Below are 15,128 nucleotides of genomic sequence, written 5' to 3' on the forward strand. Positions count from 1 at the left end.
ATCAGTTCCTTATTAGTTGCCTGTGGGAATTCTGTATCTTTCACAGAGAAGATGATACTAATGTACTATGCACGGACTTTTTTTTTGTATCTATATTGTTTTATATTTACAGGACTAATCAAGCTATTGTGTCAAATCCACATTGGTGATAAAGTTCATATGGCAAAACAAATATGCAAGAATACAAAACACCAAATAGGAAAGCTACAAGGGTTGACCTGCCCTATCAGATATTTAAGAAATACTATAAAATCTGTTCAATCAAAACAACATGTTTCTGATGCATGAATAAACAGATAGACCAGTGAAATAGTATAAAAAGCTCAGAAATAGACCCAAGGACATATGAAAAATTAGGATGTCATACAGGTAGCATTCACAAACCACTGGGACAAAAATAGATCATTTAATAAATTGTTCTGGAACAAATGGTTAGCTATTTGGAAGAAGACAAAATTACATCATACTTTACACCATACATTAAAATAAATTCCAATTAGACCAGGGGCCTACATGAAATAAATTAAACCACAGACATACTAAAAGAAATCATAGCTGAATTCCTCTGCATAGGTAAAGACATCCTAATCAGGATTCAAAATCCAGAGACAATTTTAAAAAAGATAAACTTAACTACATAAAAAATTTTAAATTTGAAGGATAAAATATCAAATATCATAAGCAAAATCAAAGGCAAGTGAAAAACTAGGAGAAAATTTTTATAATATATGACAATAATAACCCCAATGTATAAGAAACTCTAAAAAACTGAGGGACTGAAAAACCAAAAATCTGATGGAAAATGGGGAAAAGACAAGGGAACAATTCACAAATAAAAGGTACAAAGTGTCTCTTAAATGTGCAGAAAGATACTTAAGCTCACATGGGATGAGGGAGGAATGACACCTCTAAGAAGACGAAATTTGCATTTTATCCATTTTGTTTTTGTAGTTTACCTCATTGGAAGAGTTGACCTTTATTACTTACAATTATCAGTGTTCCAGACATGGCAGACAAAGGCTTTGTTTAGCTGATTCTTTTTTTTTTTTTTTAACATTTTTTATTGATTTATAATCATTTTACAATGTGGTGTCAAATTCCAGTGTAGAGCACAGTTTTTCAATTATACATGAACATATATATATTCATTGTCACATTCCTTTCTCTGTGAGCTACCATAAGATCTTGTATATATTTCCTTGTGCTATACAGTATAATCTTGTTTATCTATTCTACAACTTTGAAATCCCAGTCTATCTCTTCCCACCCCCCACACCCTTGGCAACCACAAGTCTGTATTCTATGTCTCTTCAGCAAATGGTGTTGGGAAAACTGGACAGCAGCATGTAAAGCAATGAAGCTAGAACACTCCCTTACACCATACACAAAAATAAACTCAAAATGGATCAAAGACTTAAACATAAGACAAGATACAATAAACCTCCTAGAGGAAAATATAGGCAAAACATTACGTGACATACATCTCAAAAATTTTCTCTTAGAAGAAATAAAAGCAAGAATAAACAAATGGGACCTAATGAAACTTACAAGCTTCTGCACAGCAAAGGAAACCATAAGTAAAACAAAGACAACCTACGGAATGGGAGAAAATTTTTGCAAATGAAACCGACAAAGGCTTGAATCTCCAGAATATATAAGCAGCTCATATGACTCAATAAGAAGAAAATAAACAGCCCAATCCAAAAATGGGCAGAAGACCTAAACAAGCAGTTCTCCAAGGAAGACATACAAATGATCAAAAGGCACATGAAAAAATGCTCAAGTATCACTAATTATCAGAGAAATGCAAATCAGAACTACAATGAGGTATCACCTCACACCAGTCAGAATGGCCATCATTCAAAAGTCCACAAATAACAAATGCTGGAGAGGCTGTGGAGAAAAGGGAACCCTCCTACACTGCTGGTGGGAATGCAGTTTGGTACAGCCACTGTGGAAAACAGTATGGAGATTCCTCAAAAGACTAGGAATAAATTTACCATACGACCCAGGAATCCTGCTCCTGGGCTTATATCCAGAAGGAACCCTACTTCAGGATGACACCTAGCTGATACTTATCTAGATTTCCACACAGTTCTGTTTTCATCACACCTGCTTCCTCACTTTCCAGGGTATTTGGTGCCCCCATTCCTAAGGCTTTCTGGTGGTCTGGAGTACAGATCATCTGGTTTTTGTGCTTTCGACTTCTATGACCATCTATTTCCTAGCGTCTGAAATGTATTTCTGTCTTCTCTTCTGTACTTACTGTTCATATGAGTTTCCACTTTTCTTATTCCTTTACCATGACTTTATTGGAGATTCAGAGGGAGTGAAGATAAACCTCAATTTCTTCTTCTTTTTTTTTAATCTGTTCTACAAATATTTATTGACCACACGGTTCTGCCCTCTCCCTCCCATGCCCAGGTTTTGTATCTGGGCTTCTTAACTGTGACTCTAAAGACAGGGGTCCTTAAAGAATCATTTGAGGACTTGCAAAAAGTACAAACTTTCAGAGATTCTGAATTCATAGATCCCTTCGGGGCCCAGGAAACGGCATTTTTAACAACCTTCCACGCGATTCCAAGCTCACTCTGAAGAACTGTTTTGCTTGGGTGGAAAGTGAATTAGTTAAATTTAGGGTTAGAAAAACTCTGGGATAACATACCTACAGAGTTTCACAGTGAACTGGCACACGCACTTCCTGAGGGGAAAAAATATAAAAGAATCAAAATCTCAAAGTGAGTCTCCTCAATTTCTTCTTATTTCTTTTCCCCAACATTATGAAAGAAATAATTGACAAATATAATTGTATATTTTAAAATGTACAATGTGATGATTTGATATACATTATGGAATGATAACTGAGTTATATTTATATCTGATGGCTTCAGAGGCACTGAGAGTACTTCAACCACGTGACCAAAAGAAGGGATTCTGAGCAAAGGGGATTCCATTGGTTTCTTGATTTTCCACAATGGAATGTTCCTACTGTGAAAAATGGAGCTTGGTGTTTCAAAGCATGGACTCTCCAACCTACTGTATAACCTCTGAGCCTGATTTGCCTCAGAATTATAACGGACATAATAATAGGATGTATCTGTTAAGGCTCTTTGGATGACTAAATGACTTAATGCCTGTGAAGGTACTTAGGACAGTGCCAGTCACAAAATAATCATTCAACACATATTAGTTTTTATTACCATTACCACAAAGCCCCAAAATAGCAATTAGGTCTATCTTTAACCAATCCTATGGGAGAAACCCTGTGATAGCATCATGAGGTTCACTGTCATTTGTACTGTGAAGGTTTAAACACTTAGACCATCTCACCTGGTTTTATTTGGTACCTAATTTTCTCATATTGACAGTTCCATTTAGTTAACAGCCATGGGGAAAGATATATAGGCAATTTTCTGTTTTTTTAGTTAATTTGTTTCTAATCAGTTCACTATGTATCTACTGTCTATGCCAAGCACTGAATTAGGTATATTGGAGGATAGAGAGGTTTTTATCAATCTCTATTTTATAGTGACTCTTGTTTTATAAATAGTAAACTCTTCTAGGAGTTTATGTGGAATGATAATATAATAGGTGAAAACTATAATTCATAAAAGATTTAAGTAACAGTTCATGGGGAAAAGAGAAAAGATGGTTAAACACAATATGAATTATTGAAATCTAATTGGAAAATTGAGTCATAACGTATCTATTGAAATTGTTTCTGAATTATTTAAATAAATCACTTAACATAAGGGATGGTTTTGCCATGAAAAAAATGCAACTTTAGGATTCAGGGACCCTCATTTACATGGGGCTCTTACCAGTCCCTATGATGGGTTCCAAAAATACAATCACATGGTCACAAGCTTATATAAAATTTGGAAAAGTAAGATAGTTTAAAGAATATATCTTTAAACTTCGACTTCCCTTTGTGACAGATAGCATTGGAGTGACTATGAGGATTTTGGGACTTCTACAAAGGAGAATTTCAATGGAGAATACATTTCATTTGGGTTTAGTAGGGGTTAGTAGGATATATATTATGTGGTTCACAATCAGTCCTGGTGGAAGAACAGCTTCCAGAATACTTGCACCTCTGGCTGCATGAACTCAGTCTGTGCGGTGGCACAAATGGTGTGGTATCAGGGGTCCTGTTTATAGTATGAACATGCCCTACAGCTCTCAGCACTGGAAGTATCAGGATAGTGGGGAGAAAAAGGTCTGAAATGTGTGTAGCCAGGAGGCAGCCTGCGGAAACTCCTTCCAGTTGTCAGTGGTGCATAATTATAAGCAGTGCATTCAACTTGCATGGAGTCTAGTCAAAACAATATCACCTGTCAAGAATATATTCAATAATGCAGCATAGACAATCACCAACATACCACACATTGTTAAAGAAGAACTGTGCACAAATTTGAACTTATCAGAACTATTTTGGTTACAGGGTACATACTTGTCCTAAAAAGAGCCAGGACACCAAAATGTCAAGCTACCTGTTGTATGCATCCCAAGATATTGGGCTGTATCTGAGCGTATCTGATGCATCTTGCTCTGATGCAGTCTGGCACGTCCAGACAAATCAGTGAGCAAAACTGGCACTAAAGCTACAAAAAAGCCTGAAGAAACATGTGTTCCAGTGACAAAAATCCCCCATCCATGCTGATCAGTAAGCCAATGAAAGCAATTTAAGAGTAATCTGATTGCACCATTATGCGGCCCAGTACATAATATAGTCACAATTTTGAAATGCATTTGATTTGCTTTGGTGTATTGCTTGATTTCAGATTAATTTTACATTTTTATATTTATTGATCTTATCAAAACTGGAAGTATTATAGAGGTGTGTGAGGCAGTTAATTAATGAAGATTTTGTGCTATCTTGTGTATGAGATGTTCGTGGTATTTGTCAGCTTTTTAAACTTTGCAAATTCTTGTCAATTTTTTAAAATGTATATTCACTTTCACACACATTTGTCTATTCATAATTTTGTATTTTTTTAAAAAGGGACTCATGAATAGTACATGTTGGAACCTACAGCATAGAGTCACGGTGAAGTTGGCAAGACTTTGTACAGGCACAGCCCTTGGTGCAACGCCTACCATACAGGAAGCTGTCAATAGCTCCTGGTTCTCAATGCTATTTAATAGTAACCAGCAGGGTTCCTGACACATCATAGGGACAAAAAGCTGTCTTTTTTTCTTCGCCACTTAGAAAAACTCACTTAACTGCTGTGGACCCGAGTGGCTTCACTAAATTACAATAACTAAACAACTGGGGCTATGTGGCTTTCTGTATTTTTCACCTATAAGATGCTCAGTAATGTGAACATAGTCTGGAACTTATAGCTGGAAAAAGAAAATATCACCCTAAAAAATCAGAATATCAGAATAGGAAATATAGCCTCAATGCTTTATAGGAACTCAGAGGGAACACACACACACACGACAGGCACATACACTTGAACAGAGTAACTGAGAAAAAAATAAATAAAAGAAGCAATCCATGTCTTACCTATTGGAGTAGGTACTATATTAAATCAGTCCAATTCCAAGAAGCACCATTTTTCTTTTTTCTTTTTTTTTGAAGTTTTTCCCTTTCTTTTCTCTATCCACACTAGTTCTAATATGTCTTTTACTCTTTCCAAATATTAGTATTATTTTACCTTAGTTATTTTATTTTATATTGTTATAATTTTAATTTTTTAAAAAATTCTGAATTGTGCTTTAATTTCCCCCACATATACCTTTCAGGTCTTCTCCATATTGGGATACTTGGGATATTTTTTGTAGTCCTTTTATCTTTCACTCCAGCTCTTTTCTACCTACGTTTCCATTCCCCCCACTGTCATGTAATGCCCCCACACCCCACACCATGTCTCCTCCACTTTCTAACATCACCAACCACACTATTTCCTAGAAATGCTCTGTAGGAAAAGCTAATTGCTTTGGGAATTACTATTCCCTAAAGCCAATGGGAAACTGTGGACTCTCCTATTAGTCTCAAGACTGAAATCCTACCTCAATCAGAGATAATTATTATACTAAGCAAGAGAATTTCAATAGTCTTCTCAAATTGATCCCAACGATGCCACCTGTAATGCTGCCTCCTCATTCAGCTTTAGACACTTTCAATTAACTGAGCAGCATAGAGCACTCCCATGGGACTAGGAGCAAACAAAATCCAAATTACAAACAAGCAGAGATATCTGAAACAATTAAGCCCTTGGTGGCTTAACTCCAGGGTGCCCAGAAGTCTTGTTCAAAGCCAAGGACCCAACTGGAGAAGGTACTATATTAAATCAGTCCAGTCCCAGGAAACAGCTAATATCTGATAAATTCAGGCTCTGAAGACAAAATATAATTGATAAAAGAAAGAAGGGGGTGGGGGAAACTCATGGCTTGAATAATCTGATTTACTACTCTCTACAGCTCAGTTCCACAAGGTAATGTCTAAATCTGCACTTCACTTTGCAAATTTGACCTCATTTACTTCCTAGCACAACACAATTCTCTACTGTAAAACTGTATTATATAATTCTTTAAGACCCCATCAGATAACCTAGGGCAAGCAGCTCTTTAAACGACTTATGCCACCGGCAGAACTAAGTGGCTCCCATTTGTGGAAACCGGCAAACTTAAAGAAAAGCCAGTGGGGCTAAGGGAGAGGAGAAATCAGAAGAACTAAACAGAAAAGGATGCAAGAAAGTGTGTGTGTGTGAATGGTTCCACTACTGGAGTGACTCTAAAAAAAACAGTCCCCGGAGTGAATCCCCACAGCTGTGCATATCCGGTGACGGGGTCAGGGAAGCTTTTCAAAGGTGCTTATGTTTTGACTCAGCACTGGATTACAGAAGCTTTTGCCAAGCTGCTTCCAGGAGGAGGCAGATGCTAAGTGCCAGTTCCTCTTTCACTGCTTCCCCTCGCTCTCTTCCCTCCCCTCCCAGTGTTATTAGTGGAGCAGCACAGAGGGAGAGTTCTGGGACTGAAGAGGCTTATCTGTAATAGCAGCTTATCTATGACTAGCAATAAACTGCGAAGTTAAAACTAAAGGAATTCTAGTCCTCCCGCCATTTCTCTATTTCGATGCTATTCCAGTTACTTAGGAGTTTCTTTCCCCAACTTATGCACTCCAATCAAGCAAGCAAGCAATAAGCACATATTCAGGCCCTACTGTGCTCCAGATACTATGAAGTCCTAGGGGCACAAAGACAGACAAGATACTCTCCCTGATACCAAAGAACTTGTATCATTGTTGAGGATGTAAAGTATAAACATTAAAGGACCGAAAAAGGCTAGACACCCACTGGTTCATGTTGAATCACAGTACAGATGAGTAGGCTCTGAGTTCAAAGTAGAAAGAACTGAAGGGCTTGGTAGTTAGGCCCTCAAGTTGGACGTAGAAAATGGATATGCTTTAAAAGATGGATTAGGGGAGGACAAGCAACCAGAAAAGCCTCAAAACATGAGCAAAACTACTTAAAAATAAGGCTGACCTTTGGAGGGAGTAAACCATCCTGGTGTGAGGAAATTCCCAAAGTATTGATGAAAAGGAAAATGCAACTCAGACTCTGGAAGCCATTAGACATCAATAAAAAACATTTGGACCTTATTCTGCTAGATGTGGGAAATCAACCAAATGTTTAAGGAAGGACAAACCTGCTCAGTTGTTTGTTCATGAATACATGAAGGTATTATGGACAAAAAATATTGCCTGCCATTTCAGTAAACAGTAAATGTCACCCGTTATTAAGCCGTCAGCCACTGTAGCCACCCCTGATGTGTGCCCTGAGGGGAATTCAGGATGGAGAAAAACAGGAGACTGGCCCTAAGTTAAGACACATATCAAAGGAATCATTTCAATGAGCCCAGGCTCTTGCATCTTCCCATATATAGTAAAGCACTAAAATTATTAAGTTGGGATGTCTTTTTTTGCAATTAGCAGTAATCTTTGGATGTTTGACTACTTTTTTCTCAGAAAAAAAAAAAAAAGAAAACTCCTGTATGTCCTGGATCCTCCCTGACCTCTTTGGAACAGTTCCTCAGAGCTATCTGAGAGTCCGTCTCCTGGGCTATAGTCCTCAGAAGGTCCCCAAATAAAACAACTCTCAGCTTTCAGTTTGTACATTTTTTTTCAGTTGACAGTATGCATGTGAAGGTATTTATTAATGCTTCATTTATTCCCTATTTTACTTCTGCAAAAGATTTGAGCCTTATTAAGAAAAAAAATCTACCATCTGTAAAAACAGGTAGGTAAGAATGTCAAAGGTAATTTTGAGGAACAAAACTAAACCTGTTATATAGTAATTTATGTTTTCAAGTCAAAATAGTTTCAAATGTAATGAGGATATGAGTAGATAAATTGGTTAAGGACACAGAGCATAGAAATAGTTCTTAGTATGTGATAACTAAATATACAATAAATAATAATCAATATATATTTTGAATATATATTATACCTGTATAAATATATTTGTGTTGATATATTTATAATAGCTCAAAAACAAACATAATAAATATATAAGAAGATAATCTCAACATTCATTCCAAAGCTCAATATCCCTGGGTTTATTATCCCCACTCAGCCTACAGGAACCTGAATTACAGAATTATTGGCAAGTGTCTCACAAGCTTTTTATGGACCAGTCCTCTAAGCTATAATATATCATGCATTACAGACTCCCCTTTATTTCAGGCACACTAATGATGTGGGTGGTGAAGGTGTTGCCACAGCTAATAGTGATGCATGCCAAGGTACCATAATTGCCTCCACACAGTTCTATCTGTCTTTAGGCAGCCAGTCAAAGTGATGAGGGTGTGTTGTCTGCATGGAGGGCCCTGGCATGTGTCCTACTAAAGGCATTAGTGCTGTCTCCAGTCACTGCAGATAGTCTTAGCACATCAGTTTCTTGAACATTGTGCAATCAACAAGCTACAGAGACCACAGTGAAAAAGCCCTTGGTTTCCAATCTCTCCATTTATTGCAGCCCAACCAAAAGACAATTACTATGAGTCAACTAAAAGACAATCTGAGCAACAGATTTGTTAGATGTAGAGTTGCCCCTACCTTTTCTTTTAACTATTATGTCTTTGTCCTTGATCCGTTGGGGTCTCTTCTCTCTCTCCCTTTAAAACTTAGTGATTAAGGATATTTACTCTCCCATGTGTTACTGTCTTGGCAGCTCTTCCCACTAGACTTCATGGAAGCCCAGACACAGCTCAGACTTAAGCTGAGACCTTGCTCATTTGCAGCAACATGGATGTACCTGGAGATTGTTAGAGTGAAGTAAACCAGAAAGAGAAAGAAAAATACCATATAATATCACCTATATGTGGAATCTAACAAATGAACTTATTTACAAAACAGAAACAAACTCACAAACATACAAAACAAACTTATGGATACCAGGGGGAAGGAAGGTAGGAAGGGGTAAATTGGGAGTTTGAGATTTGAAGATACTAACTACTATATATAAAATAAATAAACAGCAAGTTTCTACTATATAGCACAGGGAATTATATTCAATATCTTGTAGTAACCTATAATGAAAAAAATATGAAAAGGAATATATGTAGGTATATGTATGACTGAAACATTATGCTGTACACCAAAAATTAATACAACATTGTAAACCAACTATACTTCAATTAACAAAAAAAGGAAAGCTGGACCAAAGTAGAAGTATAGACATTTCAAAATTATGATACTAGAGAAAGGTGACTTTATAAGTTTGAGGAACACAAACAGTCAGGAAGCAAATAATTACAGATGATTTTATCGGAATGTAAAGTTTCTGTTACATTCTCTTCTCTCTCCTAATGTTAAAAACAAAACATGGAGTCGCTTAAGCTAAGCCTACGTCACCAGACCAAGACTTGATTTGATTATAATTTTAGTTCTCTCAGAAATGGAATCTCAAACCAGTCAACTGAGAATCACCAGATCAGCACTAGTTAGGTCCTTTGCCTGAAAGAAACTTGCCATCATCTACAGGAAAGTCACTCTGCAATAATCAACCCACTTTTCACCAGTACAATTTCCTTGTTTCAGCTCCCTTCTGCTTGTAAGTCTTTCACTGTGTACAGCTCCTCCGAGCTCTTTTCTATCTGCTAGATTGGATGCTGCCCAATTCAGATCAAGTTTTGCTCAAGTAAACTCTTAAAATTTTTAATATGTCCTAGTTTATCTTTGAACAGTTCTGGTGTCAGAAAAGGAACTGAAGGAGACCCCTGCAGGCCCCCAGGAGCAACAAGCAACCAGGCCTAGGTACCTGTTGAGCCCTGTGAGGTTGCTGCTTTCTCATTGCCACTGGAGGTCACTCGTAGGTAAGTCCCTCTTGAATTCTAGCACCACAGATTTTGCATCATGAGCTTCTAGACTTTAAGTATTTTTTCCATCCAGATTGGGTCCAGAAACCTGCCAGACTCAGACTGGGTCTGGGTTGGATTGAGTCCAGGGTCAGTCAGAGTCCAACTTAAGCTGGATGGGTCCAGTGTGAGGTCTTCGGTGAATCGAATTTTATTTTAAGAATGAACAAGCAGATTAACTTCACAAAAGGCAGTCTTGAATTACATTGGCCACAGTGAGGAACTTTTAACCTAGATAAGCTTATTCATTTAGTAGGTGCCCTGAAGACAAGGGGGTCTCAGTCAAGCACTCACTATATAGGATAGAGGGAAAATTGTTTATCCTCCTCTACAGTTTCTAGTGACCAGAATGAGACCCACTGGGACACCATACTCATACCAGAGCCTGCAGACAGGATCCTGGGAAAACTGGTAGAAGCCAACAAAGAGTAAGAATTCTTACCAAGTCAGCTCTCCTAGACCTCTATCTGTAGTGCCTCATCTAAACAAGAAGGTAAACTTTCACATCCCTTCTTTTTCAAATTCAGATTGGCAGGAAAAACATTTGTAAGAATTAGATCTTTGAATTATGACTCATGAATTTGCTTTCAGGTACCCACTGGTTGTTGAGACTTTCATTCTCAGAGACAGGAATTGCATTCTTGTTTGTCTTGTCTCATGTTCTGAGAACCTGGCTTCACAACGGTCAAGTTGGGGGACCCAAAAATATGGTTGGACAGAAGCGTGCACTGCACCACATTTATGACTAGATATGGCTGGACAGAAATATGGTTTCCATTCCACTTGTGGCTAGTGTCCCATCAACTGTTGCCAGCTCTCAGGGAAATTGTTGAAGTCCTTCTTTCTTTTGGTTATTTTTGGGAGTAGCCCTAGATCTTGGGAGGGTAGTATCTGTTGCACCCTCTTCAGGGATGCTTCTTGTGTCCAAGGGGTTATTTAATACTGCCAGGGATATTTACTGTTTCTCCCAGCTGAAATCTGACCAGATATTTGAAAGCATTTTTTTAAAAGTATTTCTATACTCAGAAGTTGGCCAAATTGGAAGCCAATATTCAGAGCCTGTTTAGGAATTTGCTTTTTAAGCCTTCTCTACTAAACTGAAATGAAACTATGATGAAACTATGTACCCAGCAAGGGGAGGGAGGGAGGAAACACTGTGAAGCCTTTGCAGAATTTATGAAAACATTTCAAAGGCACACAGCTCTAAATCTAGAACACAGGAATCTTTTGAGCCCCATCTTAGTTGAAGAGCTCCCTGATATAAAAAAGCAAACTGAAGATAATGTAGTTGGATGGTGGGGCAGCCTCCATATCATTCAGATTGCACCCAATTCTTTGAGGAATTAAGTAACAACTATACTTGTCTTACAAATCTAGCATTTACAAAACCAGAAAGAAACAGTTCAAGGCCCATCTATCCTTCCTACCAGAAACAGTTCAAGGCCCATCAATCCTTTCTACCAATCCCAAAACCTCCCCTATTCATCTCTAAAGACCTACAGATATTGTAAAAGAGCTGGACTTAGGAAAGTTGTTCTTGGTAGAACTTGCATTCTTTTGAGATTAAGTATTCTACTTAGTCTTCTCTAGGAACCAAAGGTAACTTTTTTCAGAAAAAGAAAAAAAAAAAAAGAAAAGGAAAAAAGAAAAGCTATTTTGTAAAGTAGGCCTATGAAAAATCTTAAAAGTCTCTTCCCCAAATATTGGTAAGAAGCGTTAGCCATCTGAGCAGGTAACCTTAACTTATTCCATATAACAGAAACACAATTATCTTACAAACTAGTGAGTTCTGCATTATTGTACCTGTCTTGTGACTAAAATTTTAAAACAAAAGCTGTAAGGGCTCTGCACTGTATGTTTATGTATGCTCATGTATGTACATTATAAATGTGTGGTTTTTTTCCTACCTCTTGATGGTACTGTAAAAATTAATTTGTAAAGATCTCTATTTAATTGACTTAAACAGGTGTATCTATAAATCAGGTACACTCTTGGAAATATACAGACTAATTCAAAAGTCTTTCAAGTTCATATGATTAGGATAATCTTTGGTAAACAAAAGCTAGTTTAAGTTTGTTGGTTTAATTCAAACAGGCATGTCTTCAGAGTTATCAGCCTTATATATAACACCTTTATTCTACGTAGGTTTACTAAAAGTCAAATACACTCAATGTTATCTCTGTTACAGAATTTATCAGCAAGAAAGGTAATTTAAGATGGTTAACTGTTTAATGTTTCATGAAATTTTTATGAGTAATCTAAGCATAATTATTAAGAACAAGTGAATTAAATAGATGTATGTAATAAAAGTTTATACATGAGTTTTTCAACAATAATCATGCTTTAGGGTATGTCTACTTAAAAATAGTTCCCCAAATATTTTTGGTAATTTGAAATCTTAAAGGTATACTAAAATAAGTTAAATGATGGATATTCCTTGAATATCTAGGAAAATATCTTGAAAATATCTCATTTTCAAAAGAGAAAATACTAGAACATTAATTATTAAACCTATGTTTATCCACTTTTGGCTTTCTATTACAGAGGAAATAAAAATATTTAGATCTAGTAGTAGATTTTTTTGCATTACATTGAAAAATTTACTGTAAGGAAAAATATACTCTTAGAAATTATAAGATGTATTTATAAATTTGCCAATCCACAGAACGCTAGTGTAACAGACAAGCTATAATTGTTTACTTCTTAGTTTTCACTGGGATTTAAGGATTCTAAAGGTTAAGAATGTGAATGTAATTAAAATTGCTTAGACATAATCAAGGTGAAACAAAGCAACTGCACATAAAAAGTAGGTTAGGAAAATAAAATGACTTATTGTTCCAGAATGAGAAAGAAGAAAATCATAGGATAAAATCTAAATGAATATAAAAAAGTTGTAGGTTGGCAGAAAAGAAATATTGGGAAAGGAATTTTATGTATGGTCAAGATGGCTAAGATTGGAGTAGATTTATTTAAGTGTTTAAACAATGAAATTTTAATATCAAAAACACATTACTGCGAAATTCGCATTTGGTTTTCTCTGTTAAAAGGGCAAAGTTTTATTGGATTATTGGTCTTCTCCTGATAAGAGATTGTTTATGCTTGTCTACCTTTTGGGTAATCTACCTAGAAAGCAATGATTTTGTTTCTATAGACATGTACATATCTATCAATAATAACTTTAAATTTTAATGGACTAAATGCTCCAATCAAGAGACACAGAGTAGCTGATTGGATAAAAAAACAAAACCTATCTACATGCTTCAGAACTAAAGACAAATACAGACTGAAAGAGAGGGGATGGAAAAAGATGTTTCATGCAAATGGAAATGACAAGAAAGTGGGGTACCAATACACATATCAGACAAAACAGACTTTTTAAAAAGTCAGTAACCAAAGACAAAGAAAGGTATTATGATAATGGGATCGATATAAGAAGAAGATATTACACTCATTAACATAGACACATCCAATACAGGAGTGACTAAATATATAAAGCAAATATTAACAGATATAAAAGGAGAAATAGACAACAATACAATAATACTAGGAGACTTTGACACCCTACTTACATCAAAAGAAAGATCATCCAGAGAGAAAACCAATTAGGCAACAATGGTATTAAATGACCAATAGATTAGTTGGACTTAATAGATACCTAGAAAACATTCTATCCCAAAACAGCAGAATACATATTCTTTTCATGTACACATGGAACATTCTCCAAGATTGATCATATGCTATGCCACATAAGTCTCAAAAAATTTAAGAAGATAGAACTTATATTAAGCATTTTTTTTCTGACCACTATGGTATGAAACTAGAAATCAATTAGAGAGGAAAGAATAGGAAAAACACATGGAACTAAATAACAGGTTACTAAAAAACTAGTACGTCAATAAAGAAATCAAAAAGGAAGTCAGAAAATACTCTAAGAAAAATAAAATTAAAATGCAAGTTTCCAAAATCTATGGGACTCAGAGAAGGCAGTTCTAAGAGGGTAGTTTATAGCAATACAGACAATACAGCAATACAGCAATACATCAAGAAACAAGAAAAATCTCAGATGAACAGCCTAACTTTGCATCTAAATGGATTAGAAAAAAGAACAAACAAAAACCAAAGTCAGCAGAAGGAAGGAAATAATAAACATCAAAAAGGAAATAAATAATATAGAGATCAAAACATAATAAGAAAGATCAATGAAGCCAAGAGGTGGTTCTTTGACAATATAAACAAAATTGATAAACATTTAGGTAGGCTCATCAAGAAAAGCAGACTGAAATAAACAGAATAAGAAATAAAAGAGAAGAAATAACAACTGATATGACAGAGGTACAAAAAATCATATTACAAACAGGTATATGCCAACAAATTGGAAAACCTAGAAGAAATGGACAAATTTCTAGAAACATACAGCCTTTCACAAGTAAATCAGGAAGAAACAGACAATGTGAACAGACTGATCACTAGTAGTAAAATTAAATTTATAATTTAAAAACTCCCAGCAACCAAAAGTCCACAAACAGATGGCTTCACAGGGAAATTCTACCAAACATATAAAGAACAGCTCATGCTTGCTAAAAAACTGAGACCTCACTACAGGACTATAGAACACTCCTCTCCCCCACACTCACTCAAATTATTAAAATCCTATTTATAGCAGTTCCTTTTATTCAGTACTTATGTACGACTATTGAGAAAAAATACACAAACAATTTCAAGAGAAAGATTAGAAATTACAAAGAACTTCTAAAACTCAACAG

Source organism: Camelus ferus, chromosome 1 (assembly GCF_009834535.1).
Source record: "Camelus ferus isolate YT-003-E chromosome 1, BCGSAC_Cfer_1.0, whole genome shotgun sequence".
NCBI classification, from domain to species: domain Eukaryota; kingdom Metazoa; phylum Chordata; class Mammalia; order Artiodactyla; family Camelidae; genus Camelus; species Camelus ferus.